Source organism: Leopardus geoffroyi, chromosome B3, assembly GCF_018350155.1.
Source record: "Leopardus geoffroyi isolate Oge1 chromosome B3, O.geoffroyi_Oge1_pat1.0, whole genome shotgun sequence".
Lineage (NCBI taxonomy): Eukaryota > Metazoa > Chordata > Mammalia > Carnivora > Felidae > Leopardus > Leopardus geoffroyi.
This window is the reverse complement of record NC_059337.1, coordinates 103,241,824-103,260,085: the sequence shown is the minus strand read 5'-3', so window position 1 is coordinate 103,260,085 and position 18,262 is coordinate 103,241,824. Positions and strand designations below refer to the sequence as shown.

At 37.1% G+C, this 18,262-nt stretch overlaps 1 non-coding gene across 1 annotated transcript; it reads left to right on the top strand.

Moving 5' to 3' along the window:
• The first annotated feature begins 248 nt into the window (after window positions 1-248).
• LOC123584571 lies at window positions 249-309 on the top strand. Its single transcript, XR_006705530.1, has one exon. It is a non-coding gene; the product is annotated as a U7 small nuclear RNA (small nuclear RNA).
• Window positions 310-18,262: the final 17,953 nt, after the last annotated feature.

Here is an 18,262-nt window from a genome sequence, read left to right as displayed (position 1 = left end):
ATGCAATCCCTATCAAAAATCCTCAGCAAGATATTTTGCAGATACAGATAGAATGATTCCGAAATTTATATGAAAAGGCAAAGAAACTTGAGTATCTAAAACAATTTTGAAAAAGAATTAAGTGGGAGGAATCACTCCCACTCCACAGGCAAAAAACAACACAAAACAAAGAAAAAAAGAAGAACATTGACTTAAGCCTTTTGTCTCATACAAAAATCAACTCAAAATGAATCACAGACTTAAACATAAAATGTAAAAGTCCTTTTAGAATTTGTCTAGCAGGTTTTCGGTCATTATCAAAAGACCCCAGGATTGGTGGGGAGTGGGAGGGGGGGGAATATAAAACTATAAAACTTCTAGAAAAAAATAGGAGAAAATCTTTGGGATCTAGGGCCAAGCAAAGGATTCTTATACTTGCATAATCTTATACAAGAAAAAATTGGCAAGTGAGATCCCACCAAGAATAAAAATTTTGCTCTACAAAATACCCTCTTAAGAAGATGAAAAGCCACAGACTAGGAGAAAATACTTGCAAAGCACATATCCAACAAAGGACCAGAATTTAGAATATATAAAAACTCAACATTAAAAAACAATCTAGTTAGAAAATCAGCAAAAGACATGAACAACATGTCATCAAAGAGGGTATACAGATGGCAAATAAGAACACAAAAAGATGTTCAACAATGTTAGCCATTAGGACAATGCCAATTAAGACCACAATAAGATACACTACACACCTTTCAGAATGGCTACAACAGAAAGCAGGAATAGTACCAAATATTGCCAAGGATGCAAAAACCTAGATCATCCATAGATTGCTTCTTGGAATCAAAAATAAAACAGCCACTCTAGAAAACAGTTCGGCAGTTTTAAATAAAACTAAACATGGAACTACCATATGACCCAGAAACTGTACACTTGGGCATTTTCCCCAGAGAATAAAACCTTATGTTTATGTCAAAAGCAATATACAAATTTTATAATAGCTTTATTTGTAATAGCCCCAAACTGGGAACAATCCAGATGCCTTTCAATGGGTGAATGGTTAAACCAACTGTGGTACATCTATACTATGAACTGGTACTCCACAATAAAAGGATGAATTACTGGCATGCACAGCTTCCAAAGAATCTAAATTCATCTAAAGGAATTTAGGGTATTCCTAACACTCAGGGAATTATGCTGAGTAAAAACAGCCAATGCCAAAAAGTCAAGAAGAACTTTATGATTTTATTTATACAACATTCTTGACATAACAAAACTACAGAGTTGGAGAACAGGTTAGTAACTGTCAAGAGTCAGGGATGGGAATGGGAGGAGATACACATGACTATGAAAAGGGAAATACAAGGGATCACGGTGGTGACAGAAATACTCTCTACCTTGACTGTATCAGTGAGATATCCTGGTTATGATAATGTAGTACAGTTTTGTAAGATGTTAACACTGGGAGAAATGGAGTCAAGGGCCGACAGGATCTCTCTATATTATTTCTTAACAAAGTATGTTAATCTAGAATTATCTCAAAATTAAAAATCTAATTTTTAAAAAAATCCTATATCTGGGTAACTTGATTCTTCTCTTTTTGTATTTTATCTGTATTTTTGCTTACAATTTTTTACAACTTCCTTTGAAAATATTAGTTTATTTGCGCATTTAAGAGATATTAAAAATATCTGATTATTTGACACAGTAATCCCAAGCTCAGAACATATCCTGAGAAAAAAATCCAAAATACAGAGAAATTCATGTAACATTATTCATTAGCACAAAAGCCTGAAATAACTTCATATCCATCATCTAATGAGGGGTTAAATACAATATATCCAAATGGTGGAATATTCTGTAACCAGTAACAATGTTAACAACAACAACAACAACAACAAAAACAACAAAAATCAAAGATATGTTAAGATGAAAATGTTTAATATAATGGTAAAAAACAACACAAAAATGGAAAATTGTACATTCAATATGATTTCAATAATCTACAGTGATATAAATAAAATAAGGGAAATACTCCAAATGTAACCACAATACTCTGTAGGTGATAGAATCATGGGTAAGTTTTATTCTCCTCTCCTATATTCTTTTTGGTTTTCCACAATGAACTTACTTGTGGTATGGTCTTAGACTAGCTGTTATCCTTTCTAAGTCTTGGTATATTCATTCATAAAATGGAGATAATAATAGTACCTTCCACATATTTGGTATTACATCTAAAGTGCTTAACAGAGAACCCCATACACAATCAATGACAGATAAATGTTACTTATTTGACAAGCATATGTGTGTAGTACTTGTAATGTATGAGGCACTATTCTAGATCTTTCCAAATATTAACTCATTCAGTGTTCATAACAAGCCTCTGAGGTAAGTACTATTATTATTGAAGAGGAAACTGAGGCACAGAGAAATTAAATAATTTGCTCAAAATTATTCAGCTCATAAATAGCAGAACTGGAGTCTGAACGCAGACAGTCCGACTCCAAAGTCTGTAACTATCAATCATTATACTATTTTGCTTTTGTTGGTTATTATTTTTTATGGCATAGAAGTAAAACCATGAGTCTGATCTAAAATAGTGGAAAAGGCAGAATTTTTCTAGAGATATATGGTTAATGACAACCAGCATGGGGAAAAGATGGTAAAGCAGATACTTTGCTCTATCAGAATGCTTATGTAGTTTGGAGTCCTGTAGTTTAAACTGGATATCATTCCCCCAATTCTAACCTATATGGTCTTGCATAAATTACTTAATCTCTGTGGCACAAATTACATAATCTGAGAAATAATCTGTAAAAATGTATCTATACTTCAGATTCATTGAGAGGATTACTGTAAATAATACATGCAAAGTAACTCTATGTAGTACACACTCAACAAATGCTTGTTTCCTTTTCCTTTGTTAACATCAAAAACAGTGTTATTAAATAGGGCAGAACACATTCAGATAATCAAATCAAAATGTATGCCTCATGATAAATGGACCATCTCCTGATTATCACCAGCAAAATAAAATTGATGCATGGTATCTAAGTGGCTTAATGGACCATCTCTACTACCTAACACAAAGTTCCTGGAAAATGCCAAACTTACAGAGTGTGTATTATAGCATCCCTTGGAGCTTGAATACCCAGCATAAACAGCAAGTGGGTGACTCTTGGCAACACTGTTTACTTGATAAATACAGCAGGCATTATAAAAACATCCACTGGCAGAGTCATAGGACTTAACGTCAGAAGCAAATATACACCATCTGCTCTTTATGAAGCTTTATGAGCCAATAAAAATGGGGACAATAGATCACTGTATCAATATACAATCCCAATATAACAATAAGGCTCAAGAGATACTGGGATACAACATCTGGAGTAAAAGAAAGGGAGAATGATCAAGTACAACTAAACTATCTATAATAAATCCAAACTAGTAGTATAGTATTACTTATAGCTGGGGACAGATTGGCAGGGAACTTTAACCAAGGTTTTGTGATCTGTAAGTTTCCTAGTCACAAGTCGGGGGAGGGGGTTACTTTCCCACACAAGACTTGCAGCTGATGGAAAATGGATTATCTGCCATAACACAAAATGTGTTTTACATTGATCATTTTTTTAACAGTCAAGAAATTTCATAGCCATGATAATTAGCAAAATCCTATATCTTGAAGTCTTGTATGCCAAATTTGTGAAAGTTGTCATGGAAAGAACATAGTCTTTGGAGTTAGATGGGGACTGGCCTGCTGACTCCTCTCCTTACCATCAAGGTGACTTTGAGTAAGACATTTAAGCCCTTTCATTCTCAATTTTATTCAGCTATAAAATAAAAAAAATTACTTAACCATGGAGCATTGTTATAAAGATTACAGATTACATATGGAAAGGGCATATATCAGGTGCCTACTACATCATAGCTGCTGTTAGCAGTAGTAGTATTCAACTTAAAGGAATGGAAAAGAAACTCTTTAAACATCAATGAACAATATTTCCTGTGACAATATTTCAAAAAATGACACAAAGATCACCATCTTCCAAAACAAAAGTAGAATTAAAATGGAGCACTAAAGACGTTCAAATAACCCAGAAGGAGCAGGAAAGGAGAAACCTAGGAACAAAAGACATGGAGAACAAACAAAAAAACAAATAATAAAATGGTTAACCTAAATCCAAATATATCAGTAATTACATTAGTTTTACATGTACTTTAAAGATGAAGATTGTCACCTACAAAGTAACAAAATAAAATGAACAACTTTATGTGTAATTTGAAATCTTACATACAATGGATAATTTTCTAGAAAAACATAAGTATCAAAATTATTTCAGGCTTTTAAAAACCCCAGTAAATGAATAATTAAGAAAGAAACAGTATCAACAATTAAAATTGCCCTCCCCTAAGATATGAAAAAATAAACTAATCTTTAAGGAAAAAATTAAATTAAATTAAATTAAATTAAATTAAATTAAATTAAATTAAAGAAATAAAGACGATGATTGTTAGAAGAAAAAATACAACTACCTGGCTTTATACTATGTATAAGAAACTCACTTCAAATATAGTGATACAAGAAGTGACACAAGAAGTGATACAAAAGTAAAAGGATGAAAAAAGTTATACCATGTGAGCACTAATGAAAACAACAGTGATAAAGTGACCATATGAATATCATGCAAAGTAACTTCAGAGCAAAGAAAATTATCAGAGATAAGGAGGGACATTATGCAGTAATAAAGAGGGTCAGTTCACCAAGAAGACATACATTTCTCAATGTACATGCAGTTACAAACACAACCTCAAAATACTTGAAGCAGAAACTGACAAAATTGAAAGAAGAAATAGAAAAAAAAACAACCCATAATTATGTTTGGAGATTTCAACACATCTCTGTAGATAATAGATAAAATTAGTAGATAGAAAATCAGTAAATATATAGAGTACTGAGTGCCACCAGTAAATCTAAAAATATTTAGAAAACAGTAACACTAAAATACATATTTTTTCATGTGCACATTGAATATTTATCATTTATTTAGAAATAAACCTAAACAAATTTAGAAGAATTGAAATCATGCAAGCAAGTTCTCTGACCATAACAGAATTTAACTAGAAATCAGTAATTGAAAGATAATAGAAAAATCCTCAAAAACACTTGCAAATTAAACAACACACTTGTAAATAATCAATCCCTGGTTCAAAGAGGAAATCTCAAGGAAATATTTTTTTAATTTAAACTGAGTAAAAATGAAAAATAAAACACATTAAAATTCATAGGATGCCTCTAAAGCAGTTATAGGGAAATTTATATCATTAAAAGCTTACATTAGAGAAGAAGAAAGGTTTCAAATAGATAAATCTGAGGTCCTACCTTAAGTAACTTGAAAAGAATAGCTAAATGAAACCATAGCAGGCCAAAGGAAGGAAATAATAAAGAGCAATAATCTATGAAATTGAAACAGAAAAACAAGAGAAAAAATTAGTGAAACAAATAGCTGATTATTTGAAAAGATAAATAAAACTGATAGACCTCCAACAAGACACAAAGAAAAAAACAGAGAAGACACAAATTATCAAAACCAAGAATGAAAGAAGGGATATCATCACAGACACACAGACATCAAAAGGATAATAAGGGAATAGTACGAACTACGCCTATAAATTTGACAACTGACATGGAATGGACAAATTTTCCCCAAAACACAAATTAATCACAAGATGAAATAGATAACCTGAACAGTCCTATAACTATTAAGATATTGATTAATAGTTAAACACCTCCCCCCAAAAATAATCTTCAGATCCAGATGTCTTCTCTGGTGATTTCTACCAAACATTTAAAAAGGAAATTATGCAAATTCTATAAATCTCTTTTAGAAAGTAAAAGAGCAGAGAACACTTCCCACCACATTATGAGGCCAGAGGCCATTACCCTGATACCAAACCAGACAATGAGAATAAAAGAAAATTAAAGCAGTTAGAGAGTGAGGGAGCCAAACCATAAGAGACTCTTAAAAACTGAGAATGAACTGAGGGTTGATGGGGGGTGGGAGGGAGGGGAAAGTGGGTGATGGCCACTGAGGAGGGCACCTGTTGGCATGAGCACTGGGTGTTGTATGGAAACCAATTTGGCAATAAATTTCATATTAAAAAAAATAAAAGAAAATAAAGACCAATATTCCTCATGAAAACATAGATACAAAATTTCTCAACAAAATATCAGTAAATTGAATCCAAGCAATACATAAAAAGAATAAAATACTATGACCCAGGGGGATTTATCCAGGGAATGTAAGTCTAGTTCAATTTTAAAATTTCAGCAATAGCCAGATTATGGAAAGAGCCTAAATGTCCACCAACTGATTAATGGATAAAGAAGATGTGGTTTATATATTCAATGGAATACTACTTGGCAATGAGAAAGAATGAAATCATGCCATTTGCAGCAATGTGGATGGAACTGGAAGGTATTATGCTGAGTGAAATAAGTCAGTCAGAGAAGGACAGATATTACATGTTTTCATTCATATGTGGATCTTGAGAAACTGAACAGAAGACCCTGAGGAAACAGAAGGGGAAAAAAATAGATACAAACAGAGAGGGAGGGAGGGAGGCAAAACCACAAGAGACTATTAAATACAGAGAACAAACTAAGGGTGGATGGGGGCATGGGGGAGAGGGAAAATGGGTGATGGGCATCGAGGAGGGCACTTGTTGGGATGAGCACTGGGTGTTGTACATAAGCCAATTTGACAATAAATTATATTCATAAAAAAAACTATCAACTAGAAAAAAATAATAAAACTCAATCATGTGATCCATCATGTTGATGTCCTAAAGAAGAAGTACCACATGATCATATCAATTGATACAGGAAAAGCATTTGAAAACACTAACCACTGTGATAAAAACTCTCAGCAAACTAGAAATACAAGGGAACTTCCTCAACCTGATAAAAGGCATATGCAAAAAACCTACAGTTAACATCATATTTAATGATACAAGCTGAATGTTTGATACTAGGATAAGGCAAGGATGTCCACTCTAACTAGTCCTATTCACAGTCAGGAAACTTAGCCAGTGCAATTGGCAAATAAGTAGAACGTGATGTATCTACGCAATAGAATACACTCATCAAGAAGAAGGAACAAACTCCTAATGCATGCAACAAACAGAATGTTTGCACATTCTGCAAAAGCACAACAGAATGTTTTGGGGTGGGGTGGTGCAACCATCTGTACCCTGAGTGGGGGTGCACATATTACATGGCTTAAAAATCCACAGAACTATATATATTTAAAAAGTATATTAATATAAGAAATATTTTTTAAAAACAGAAGAACATCAAATTGGTAGCATCATTTTGACCAAATTCCTGTGGTTCAATAACTGTATTACAATGACAATGCTGTGAGTGTCCAGAATCAAAATGCAGATTTGGATACAACATAATAGTGTGGACATGCACTTGACTGAGTTATACTTCCTGGCCTACAGCAAAGAGGCAGATCACAATCCTTACTCAGTATTTGTTTACCTTAGAGAATTTTATAGCAGGAGTCTAATTTATCATAAGTAAGATTGCCTGTCTACATGGCTACTCCTTAATGATATGACTTGCCAAATCAAATCAGATTTTATGATCAATATTCTTCATAATAGAGTGAATCCAGGTTAGCCAAAAGAGTCGGTCTTCCTCAATCTACTAAATTTTATTTGCTATGTTTTATTCTCCAAAAACTGACTGTTTATTAATAGACATCTATAATACAAATGATCAGAAACTCCCTGTCCAGATATCAACTACAGCCCACTGTCTCCATTAGTACTTTCACTATGCCAGAATGTAATTGGACTTAAGAGCTTATGTCTGCCAACTTTTTCTAAATATAGTGCTTTCAAGCTTTGTACAAAATGTGATGCTTGGGCAGTTAGTACTTTGCTTTTTCTTGCTTGGAAATCATTGACAGGTATGGGAGAAAAAATCTTTGAGCAGAGTAAAAGCAAACTGATATTGAAAAGGCTCTAGAATAGTATCATTTCCAGAGACAATTACTCATTCATTTATTCAGTCATTCATTTATTCAACAAAACATTGTAATAATGATGACTTGGACCTAGTAGTAATAATGCAGATTGGAAGAAGTAGATAGGTTTTAAATCCACTTTGGATGTAGAGTCAAGATTTGCTGATAAATAACACATAGGGAGAGTTGAAGGAAAGAGGAAAATCAAGCATAACTCCTATACTTTTGGCTTGAACAACTGAGAGTTTGGTAGTGCCATTTACCGAGAGGGTTAACATTAGAGGAATATTAGGTTTGTGAGAGAAAGAAACTCGGTTTTGAACACATTATGTTTAAGAAGTCGGACATTCTAAAGGGAAGAAATGGCAAGTAACTGGATATGTGAGTAAGAAGCACAGGGCATAGGTCTAAGTTAGACTTAACCAGGGAATATATTAAAATATCAGAAAAAAAAAGGTATGAGTAGGAAAAAAAGAGCACACGACTGAACTCCAAGGTGTGCCAACTTTTAGATATTAATTATGGGAGAAGTAACCAGCAAAAGAGGTTGAGAAAGAATGGCCAGTGATGTTGGAGGAAACACAGGAAAATCTAGTGCTTTCAAAGCCTAAAGTGTTGGCAGATGAAGAGGATGATCAACCAACTAACAACTGGAGTGGCTGATGCTGCTCAAAAGTTCAATCAGATGAGGGCAGAGAACAGTCCTCTGGATTGGCAACATGGAAGACATTGACAACGTTTAAGGAGATCAGTTTTAGTGAAAGGAAACCAGTTTTAGTGGAGTGCTGGCACCGAAACTTGCCTAGAGTTACAATACAGATAAGAAGTAAAGAAGCAGAGATAGTAAATATAGATAATGCATTCCAAAAGTTCAGCTATTCAAGGAAACAGACAAGTGGGGTCAAAGGAAAGTTTTTCAACATGCAAGATCTTAGAGAATATGTATATGCTGATTGGAACTGCCAGCCAAGAGAGTGAAGCTGGTGATGTAGGAGAGAGTGGAGGCAAAAGAAGGAACAGAGTTGTTAAGAAAGAGGCAGGTGATCTTTGATAGGAGGGAAGGCAAAGATTAGTACACGTACTAATTAGTAACGTACCTAGTTAATCCTTGCAAGGCAATAATTAGGATACAGTACCTATAATGTGGCTCCCCAGATTAAAGACTGTGTGTAACACCCAGCCTGGAAAGGGTCCACTCTTTTCATCTCATGCCATTGTGGTATCTTGAGGGCAGCTGGCCCAATAAGCCCAGTATCCCTGCCTCCAAAGGGTAGTAACTGGATGGGGAAGGGAGACACATTCAAGAAAATCTGTCCCACTGTGTACTCTGTTTCATGCAATGGATCAGGAAACTGATTCTATGTGAATAATATAATGCTACCAGAGGTTTTTTCTCTCCACCTAAAACTCTATGGAAACTTAGAGGAGACCATAGTTTAGCTTGTAGCATACCTACCAATGAAATCTATCAGCAATACAGGAAGATTTACACATAAGAATGGACTGTTTCAAATATGTTGGTGGTAATCTTGGGCTGGCTTGGTTGTGAGGTATGCTGAGATTGCTATGGTGGACAAACTTGAAACTGGGATATAAGTTTCCCCACAAGGACAAGAGAACTTAAAAAAAAAAAAAAAAAAGGCTATAGCTTCCCAGGCACACAGCACCTTCAGATTATTAAAGAAATATCCCTTTAGGTAGCAGATTAAATCCAGGCATCACCTATGAGTGGAGTTTCACTCTGATAGCATCCCAAAGGTGGTTCTTATTGCTATGTTCAATTACAGGGCTGGACTACACCCACAGAATGAACATTGCAGATCTTCAGCTGAGCAGGAGTTTGGCAAGCAGGAACTGATGTTGACTTGACACAAGCCACCAAGAGCACAGTGCCAGGATCCAGGGCTATATGCACCAGATATTTCCATGGAATCCTATGAGATCTTGGTAGTGAATACTGGCAATGAATTTAAGCTTGTTGGACAATCCTGCTGACTCTACAGAGATTTCTTTTTATCCCTCACCACCCTTCAACTACAGTTAAGCCCTGATAAGAATTTGTTTTTACTAAGTGAATTTAGAGTTATTTTTTGCTGGAGAACTGGGTGGCCTTTTCTATCAAATTGAAAATAGGCATTCTCATTTTACCATAAAAATTTATACACACACACACACACACATACACACACACACACACACACACACACACACACCAACTAGCAATGTATTGAAAATATTGAAAATAGGCCAGAATATATTCTAATTTAGGGTGTAGGAACAGAGCAGGGAGCTATCATGTAATCAAATCTTTTGACTCCTAAACCTCACCAAATCTCTTACAGAGTCATTAAGAAATTTCTGTAAACTCACAAGAATGCCTCCAGAGACACATCAATGACAGTATGCACACAATTATAAGTCACTTAGCAGAGTCAGCATCTCTCTGACCATGAACACTAAACCCAAGATTAAACACCATTCCACATTAGGGCGATCCTAAAAGCAGCTGGGATCTTCCACTGGCTTCAGAGCTGAAGCTATTGCTGAATGCATCCTGTGAGGTACCACAGAGCTCATGCTCAAGCAATTCTACATGTTTTTAGGGACCTCAACATGACATCAAGTTTCATCCCTAACTGAGTGAGGCTAAAATAACTCTTTCTGTTTGCAGAACCTACTACAGATCTTACATTTTCCTTCTTGAGTTTCTTAACCCTCTTTGGTGTTAAATTTCATTTGTGGTTGGTATATGGTTCTTTCTTGGTAAATCAGTTGGTAAAATTGTGTTCCAAGAGCATTTTTTTTCCCTCCCTGGCCATCTCTCAATGGCTACTCTTCTCTAAAAGTCTTTGTCCATTTCTCTCTCCCACAAACTGAAGACCTACTGGGAGATACGGAAGAACCATTTTCTCTTGGCTAAAACTTGAACTTATCATACACATTACATGTGTGCCCTTACATAAAGTTTTCTCTATGTGGCAATTTACTATATTAGGAGTAACTCATGTTCAACTTTCCCAGGACTTTTGATAAAGATTAAGGAAGAGATGATAGTGGGCTAGAGCAGGGAAGAACACTGAGAAATATGGTTTATCCACATAGACACCGCTAGTTTGCCCTAGAAAGGCAGAAACAATGACTGAGACCAGGGTCTGAAGACGGAGACTCGCAGGTACAGCAAGGACTAAATATTAGAAGAATAGAAATCAGGACATGTGTGCTGCTGACCATGGTCCTGAGAAATATTTGCCTACTAGACCTTATTACTTTGGCTAATCCTGAGATACCGGTGACTCTTGTTCAACTCTCTTCAGGATTTCTGAACCAGGTGAGAGAAGAAGCAGTGGTGGGAGGGAATGGAGAGGCTCTTGGAAAGGCATAGTTATTAACTGACTCCCAGGGAGGAAGAAAAGACTTTCTGGACAATATTTTCAATGAACCGTAATTGCCAAGAAAGAAATCACCAACTAAACTTAAAAATCAAAATTTGAGAGTGACTAAGAAATTTGGTACTAGAAAATGAAAGGCAGTGAGGAAAGACACGAACAAAAAAAGAATTATCAAAAGATGAGCAGAACATCAGCTATGCAGAATTGCCATATTGTGAGTTGAATTACACCAACATTTCCCTCAGCCCTCTATGTTATCTTCTTGTGGGATCTTATCCATTCCCATGGCTTCAATACCATATAATGCTGATGACTCCAATTCTATATTTACCTGTGATTTTTCCCTTTGATCTCCAGAACTTAATGTCCAACTGCTTACTTCCTACATCTACTTGGAAGATTCCTAAAATATAAATCCCCCTACCAATGTGCCACTAGGGAGAGAACAATTGACAGTCCATTAAAAAAAAAAATGCTTCAGCAAGATAAATGCAGTATCATACAGTATAAGCCTCAGGCACATATTCAGGACAAAGAAATATGGATGTGAGACATGGTGGGGGAGTTTATTTGGAGAAGACAATGAGTGAGGAGACTGAACCTCAAACAGAGGCATTTCCTACTAATGGCAACTACAAATAAAAGCAGTTCTTTTCTAAATACCCTATAGAAAGAACTGCTGGCCAGGCATCTGTATTCACATATTTCATGAATAGGAAAAGTGTAAAACAATGATAATAAATAAGATTCTCAAATCCATAAACTCAAAGATGAAAGGAAATACTGAAGGTAACTCATATATACTTATAAATCCAGAAAAGTGGCGATGGATTCTTCAAGGTCCAGAGCCTCAGAATTCTCTAACCAAGATTTGAAGAATAATATCTTAGAAGAAGTAAAAGTAAGTGTTACTTTACACAGTGGATAGTAAACTTACAGAATTCTTGGCTCTAGAGGTAACAGAGGCCAAAAATATAAACCAAACTGAAAATTATCTGGATCCTTTCCTTGGTGGAGACACCATAATAAGGGACTTTTATTTTGGGTGAACACAATTAGCCTTGTAAGGCTGAAGCCCTAGAGAGATATGTTTTTCCATCTTGGTGTCACTTTCTGCCTAAATCTACCTCCTGGAAAAGCCGGGACCTCTTAAGCCTCAGATAAATGCAGAGGTGAGACAAGACTTCCCATAGGTTACAAAACATGAAGCTGATAGAGATCTGAATGTCAACATCTTGAACTAAAACCAGAATTGAGATAACCTGGTATCACACATGGAGTAACAGAATGGCATTGAGTGGCAGAACGAGCAAGTTCAGAAGAGAGGAAGGAGGTGGTGACTGGAGAAATGTCTCATGAAACAGACACAGAGGTTTCTGTAGGGACAAGAATTTGGCCGTGGGTGAGGCTCAGGTTGTTACGAGCACAACCCATGGTAATGCCCCTTCAGAGAAAGTCTGCTGATGGACCAGTGACCTTTCCATGTGCTTTTGGGACCTTAGAACATGAAATACAACAGACATACATTATAACGTCTTCTAGAAATACATTCTAATATGAAAAGAGTGGAGCGTGTCATGCATGTGCACGTGCTCATGTGCACACACACACACACTCCCATGAAGTTTTTATTAGTGCCAAAAGCCAAGAAGGGAGGAGGAAATGAATCCTTTGAACCAAGAACTGAACAGTTTTTCACAATATGTCATGCACATGAGAATTTAATGAGTCACAAATTCCAGTGGGTATTTTTTCCCTCAATTTTCCAGTTTGTTCTATTTTGCAAATATTTGTACTCAAATGATAATGTGACTTTTGTTGTACAGCCACACTGACTCCCTCATGAAGAGCTTTATTTTGAGTCAGAAGACATCTGCTAAATTGAGATTTACAAAGAACTTAATAAATACAAACATAAATAGATGAGCTCTGAATATTATATTCTGAGCATTCACTTCCTTATGTACTTGCAAATTATACACAGCATGCAAAGCATCTTAAAAGAGAGATGCATAAATCTCCTTAGAATCTCTTCCTCTGAGCACCTTGGAGATGTTCTTTCATCCAAAGCCGTTAATTAGGGAGGTTAAACACTGCCTTCTTCATACACAGGCTTTGTCTCTACAGGCTGTTGATGCAGAATGTGGGGAAAGACTAAGCAAGTGCATTTGAGGATTATGACAATTGATGATTGACATCAAGGATCCATAATATATTCCAGACACACTTTTCAGTCAAGTCTAGCACTGGACAGGATACAGTACAGTACAAGCCAAAATCCTTGGGAACATCATATTCCCAGGGAGCAGGCTGTTTTATGATTTTCAGGCTCATAAGTGAATCAGAATTGGCCTCATTGCTTTGCTTCTGAAACCGTTACTTGGCACTGTCACAGTGACAAACCAATGGCCTAAAATACAATTAGCTATTATGCATCCTTGTTAAGCAACAGCCTGCTTGCCCCTGGCATTGCGTGTGAGATTCAGTTAACGTGGTACGCCTAGCTGTCAGGCAGGTCCCAGTGCAGATGAGATAAGCAACTCACTTTAAACAAGGCATTTCTTTGCAGACTCCAAAAACCATTGGGGAAAAAAAAAAACAAAAAACTTTTCCTGCCAAATTAAAGAGAAGTTTTATGACATGATATAAATGCAGTGTTGAAGAGGTTCTAGACTCCCTCTGGAGCTGTGTAATATTTTAATAATATTTATCATTTATCTCCTGTGGCTAGAATGGTAGAGAGGGTCAAAAAGGCACAGTGTATAAATTGGTTTCTACAGGCTTTGATAAAAAACTGTTTGCATTACATCATTTTAGTGGCTCTTGAATTCTGACTGAGGACATTATTTGGCTCTCTGAAACTGACGGCATCTCCTTAGGGGATAAAGCCATAATATGAAAAACTCTGCATTCCCTGCCCTTCCCTTGCAAATTCAAGTCCTGGCAAAAGGAAAGACATCAGTTTCACCATCTCTCTGCAAATGCATGACTATGATAATGACAATGACCAATTCCTCATCACTCAATAAGGTATTCTATTAATTCAGAGGAGCCAGAGTATCAGATGCAAATGAAGTAAGTGTCCAGTGGTCCTATACCCCACCATGATTCCTATTTCTCTCAGCTGGCTCCCAGTCACCCACAGTGAAATCCTAGTAGTTTTCTGAATGTGCAGCAACCACATACAAATTTCTTTCCATAATAAACTGGTTCCTGAGCTAGTGGGTCTTGATCATTATACGGCTTTGGTTTTGTAGTGTGGAATGTGCACGTTTGAGGCCTGTGGTAGACTGGTTGCATTAATGGTCTCAATTAATGGCCTCCCCGTGACTTTGTAGGACCCCATTCCACTGTCATAAAGGGCTGGACCATGTTACTTCCTTTGGCCAATGGGGCAGTATCAAACCTGACACGTACAGAGGCTTTACACAGTATTTGAGCATTTCTATGTCCTCTTGTTTCTCTGTGATTGTCATGAGAACATGTGTAGGCTAGCCTGAGAACATGCCTGAGGTAGCCTCTAGGGAGGTATGTGGGGCATGTGCATGTGACAAGCCCACAGAGACCTCAGCTATCCCAACTGTGGCCACCCCAGACCAGGCAGCCTTCCTCACACTCACCAGCTGAACAGATGTGTGAATGAGCCCGCCTAACCCACAGATGCATGGGAAATACTAAATGGTTCTTATTTTAAAGCCACTAATTTTGGGGTCTTTTGTTACACAGTTGGCCATAGGTAACCAATCCAGGGCCAGAGCTGAGTTTTTTAGGGCAACAGAGGGGAATCTGAGCACTACTATCAGCTACCCTGCTTCTCTATTCTCCTCCAGGAAGCCTCCCCTTAAAATACATGTTGAACAAAAACTTAAAGATTGAAAAAGCACTGAAAGATTAATCTGTCTGAAGCACCTAAGTTTAGGAGGCATCACAGGTAAGAGGTCAGAAATTGGGTGACTGTGAACAGGCCTAGGTGGATGGGTGCAAGGACAAATGAGACTCAAGAGCCCAAGATGTAGATTCATCATGAAGATGACTGGCCAACTGTTAGTTGACTCTGGGGCTCGGGGTATTTCAGCGAGCTTAAAGGTGCAGGCTCTATCTCATTACCATCTTCCCCACAAGAAACTTCAAGGAATCTCAGAAGGAATCTCAAAGGTCCTCTGGAATGTGCATTTCTTCTGATTCTTGATATATGTGGGTGGTCACCTTGCCTGGTTTGTTATAAGGTGAACAAATGACTGTGTTTGGGAATGGTGTTAAGTGACTGACAATCACTGGAGGCATTCAGACAGGTCCAGGAATGAGAAGAGGCTTCAGTTCAGCTTTCCTGCCTGGAAGCCCCTTACTCGGCTGTGCTAGCAAGAAACACAAACCAGGCCTTAGCTTTCTCTAAAGCTTTTGATTCATATAGTAAGGTCAGAATCTGAAGATAACATAAACTGGGCTTAATTAAACATGATTTCACAAAATCTCAGGTCAAACATAAAAGTAATAAGTGCCTGGTTTGGGGCCCTCTGGTGGACACTATGGTTTTACAAAATGAGAAGGTCACAGTCATTGACCTTCACAATTCTTACAGTTTGATAAAGTTAAGATGCACATGCTGGAAATACCAGCACACTAATAAGGACTATATAATTGTGTTAATTATATATATGTTCAAAAGTATTCAGGGGCACCTGAGTGGCTCAGTCTGTTGAGTGTGTGACTTCAACTCAGGTCATGATCTTGCAGTTTGTGAGTTCAAGCCCCACATCTGGCTGTCAGTGCAGAGCCCATTTCAGATCCTCTATCCCCCTCTCTCTCCACCCCTACCCCACTTGTGCTCTCCCTCTTAATGATTCAAAAAAAATTTTTTTTAAGTATCCAGATTCTCCTCCTCCCACATACAAGAAAGGATTGCACTTCTCCATCCCCTGAAGAGAAATTTAGCTATATAACCAGTATTTCGCAATGCAATGTGAATAAGGGATAGGTGCCATTTTTTTCCATGAAGGCATTTAATTAGTGGCACTCAGCCCCAACCTCCCTCCCATGTGGCATTCATCATGGAGGTGCATGTCAAAATAGGGCCTCTGCCAGCCAGGACCCCAGAGTGACAAGACAAACAAAGGTTCCCTGTTGACCTCCAAGGGAGACTTAGTGTAAATGAGAAATACATTTGTTGTTTTGCAAAACCACAGATTTCAGAGGTTGTTTGTTGCTCAAGAGGAATTTTGGCTATCCTGATTAATACAAGAATCAACCTCTAAAATGTTGGTACCTTAAATGTAAGCATAACAAGGACACAAGAGGAGAGAGATCAGCACAGGCTAGTCTGGAAAGATAGTTATGTCACTGAGTAGTGCAAGGGATAGAAAGGAGTGGGAAGAGAATTAGCAGCAGAAAAAAACCCTCAAAAGCATAAAAATAAGAATGTGTTTTTGCCTTCATTACAGGACTTAATACCATCACTGTGTCTTTGGTGGGCTCCTTGAGGGGAAAGACCTGGTCTCCCTAGCTTGGTCCTCCCAGGGCCTGGTAACAATGGATTCTCAAGTAATATTTGTTGAATGAATTAGCTAAGTGTGTTCAGGTCAACTGGATGATGAAGCCAAGTCAATCAATAAGATAAAATAAAATAAAATTTGATTGGTAAAAAGCACCACTTTAAATATCAGGGATGAGGGGAGCCTGGGAGGCTCAGTCAGGTAAGCATCTGAGTTCAGTTCAGGTCATGATCTCACGGTTCATGAGTTTAAGCCCCGCATCAGTCTCTCTGCTGTCAGCACAGAGCCCTCTTCAGATTCTCTATCCCCTTCTCTCTCTGCCCCTCCTATGCTCACACTCTCTTCCTCTATCAAAAATAAAGCATTTGGGGGGCACCTGGGTGGCTCAGTCAGTTGAGCGTCTGACTTCGGCTCAGGTCATGATCTCACAGTTCGTGAGTTCAAGCACCGCATCGGGCTCTGTGCGGACAGCTCGGAGCCTGGAGCCTGCTTTGGATTATGTGTCTCCCTCTCTCTCTCTGCCCCTCCCCAGCTTTCACTCTGTCTCTCCCTCTCTCAAAAATAAATAAACATTAAAAAAAATAAAGCATTTTTAAAAAATAAATAAAGCATTTTTTAAATAAATAAATATCAGGGATGAATTCTGCACAGCAGGAGCATCAGTGTTGAGAAAGTATTTATCTTGGAAAGACCTCAGTTTCCTCATTCATAAAATGGGGACAAATGACCCCCAAAGGGTTGCTCCAGTTCTCAAAGGCTGGGTTATTATTTGTGTCTTTTTGACCTAACAGTCAGATTCCTTTCTTCATTGAAGATTTAACTGCTTCATGGTCTAACCATGTCATTGGATTTCTCATGACATCACTATTCTTTTAAAAGCTTCAAGGTCTTACACAATTCTGTGCCAACACTAGACCAGGGGTCCTTTAAAGTGGAATAACATAAAGTTTTTGAAAAAATATTCAGCTTCTGGTAAGTTCAAAACCAAATTGCTTCAATGCATGTTAAGTAAGGCTCAAAAAAATTTCATTTTTGCTCAGGAATTCTATTATTAGTGAAGCTATTGGGGTGGGATGGGGGTATGGGGAGTAAAAGATGACTGCTATATTGGTAGCAGTCAATAATGCAAATAATTAGTTATATCTGTGGCAACCAAAATTTTTATAACTATGATTTATTCATGCATGACTTCGGTAATTTAAAAAACTCAAAGAAAAAATATTTTTTCTCTAAAATTTTCCAAAGTTATACTTTGAAAATTCCTCTCCTATCATTTTCTTCTTAAATATTTTAGGTTTCACTGCTGATTTTTCTGGCTTCTTCTATTGTGTGACTATTACCACACCTTCTATCGCTTTTT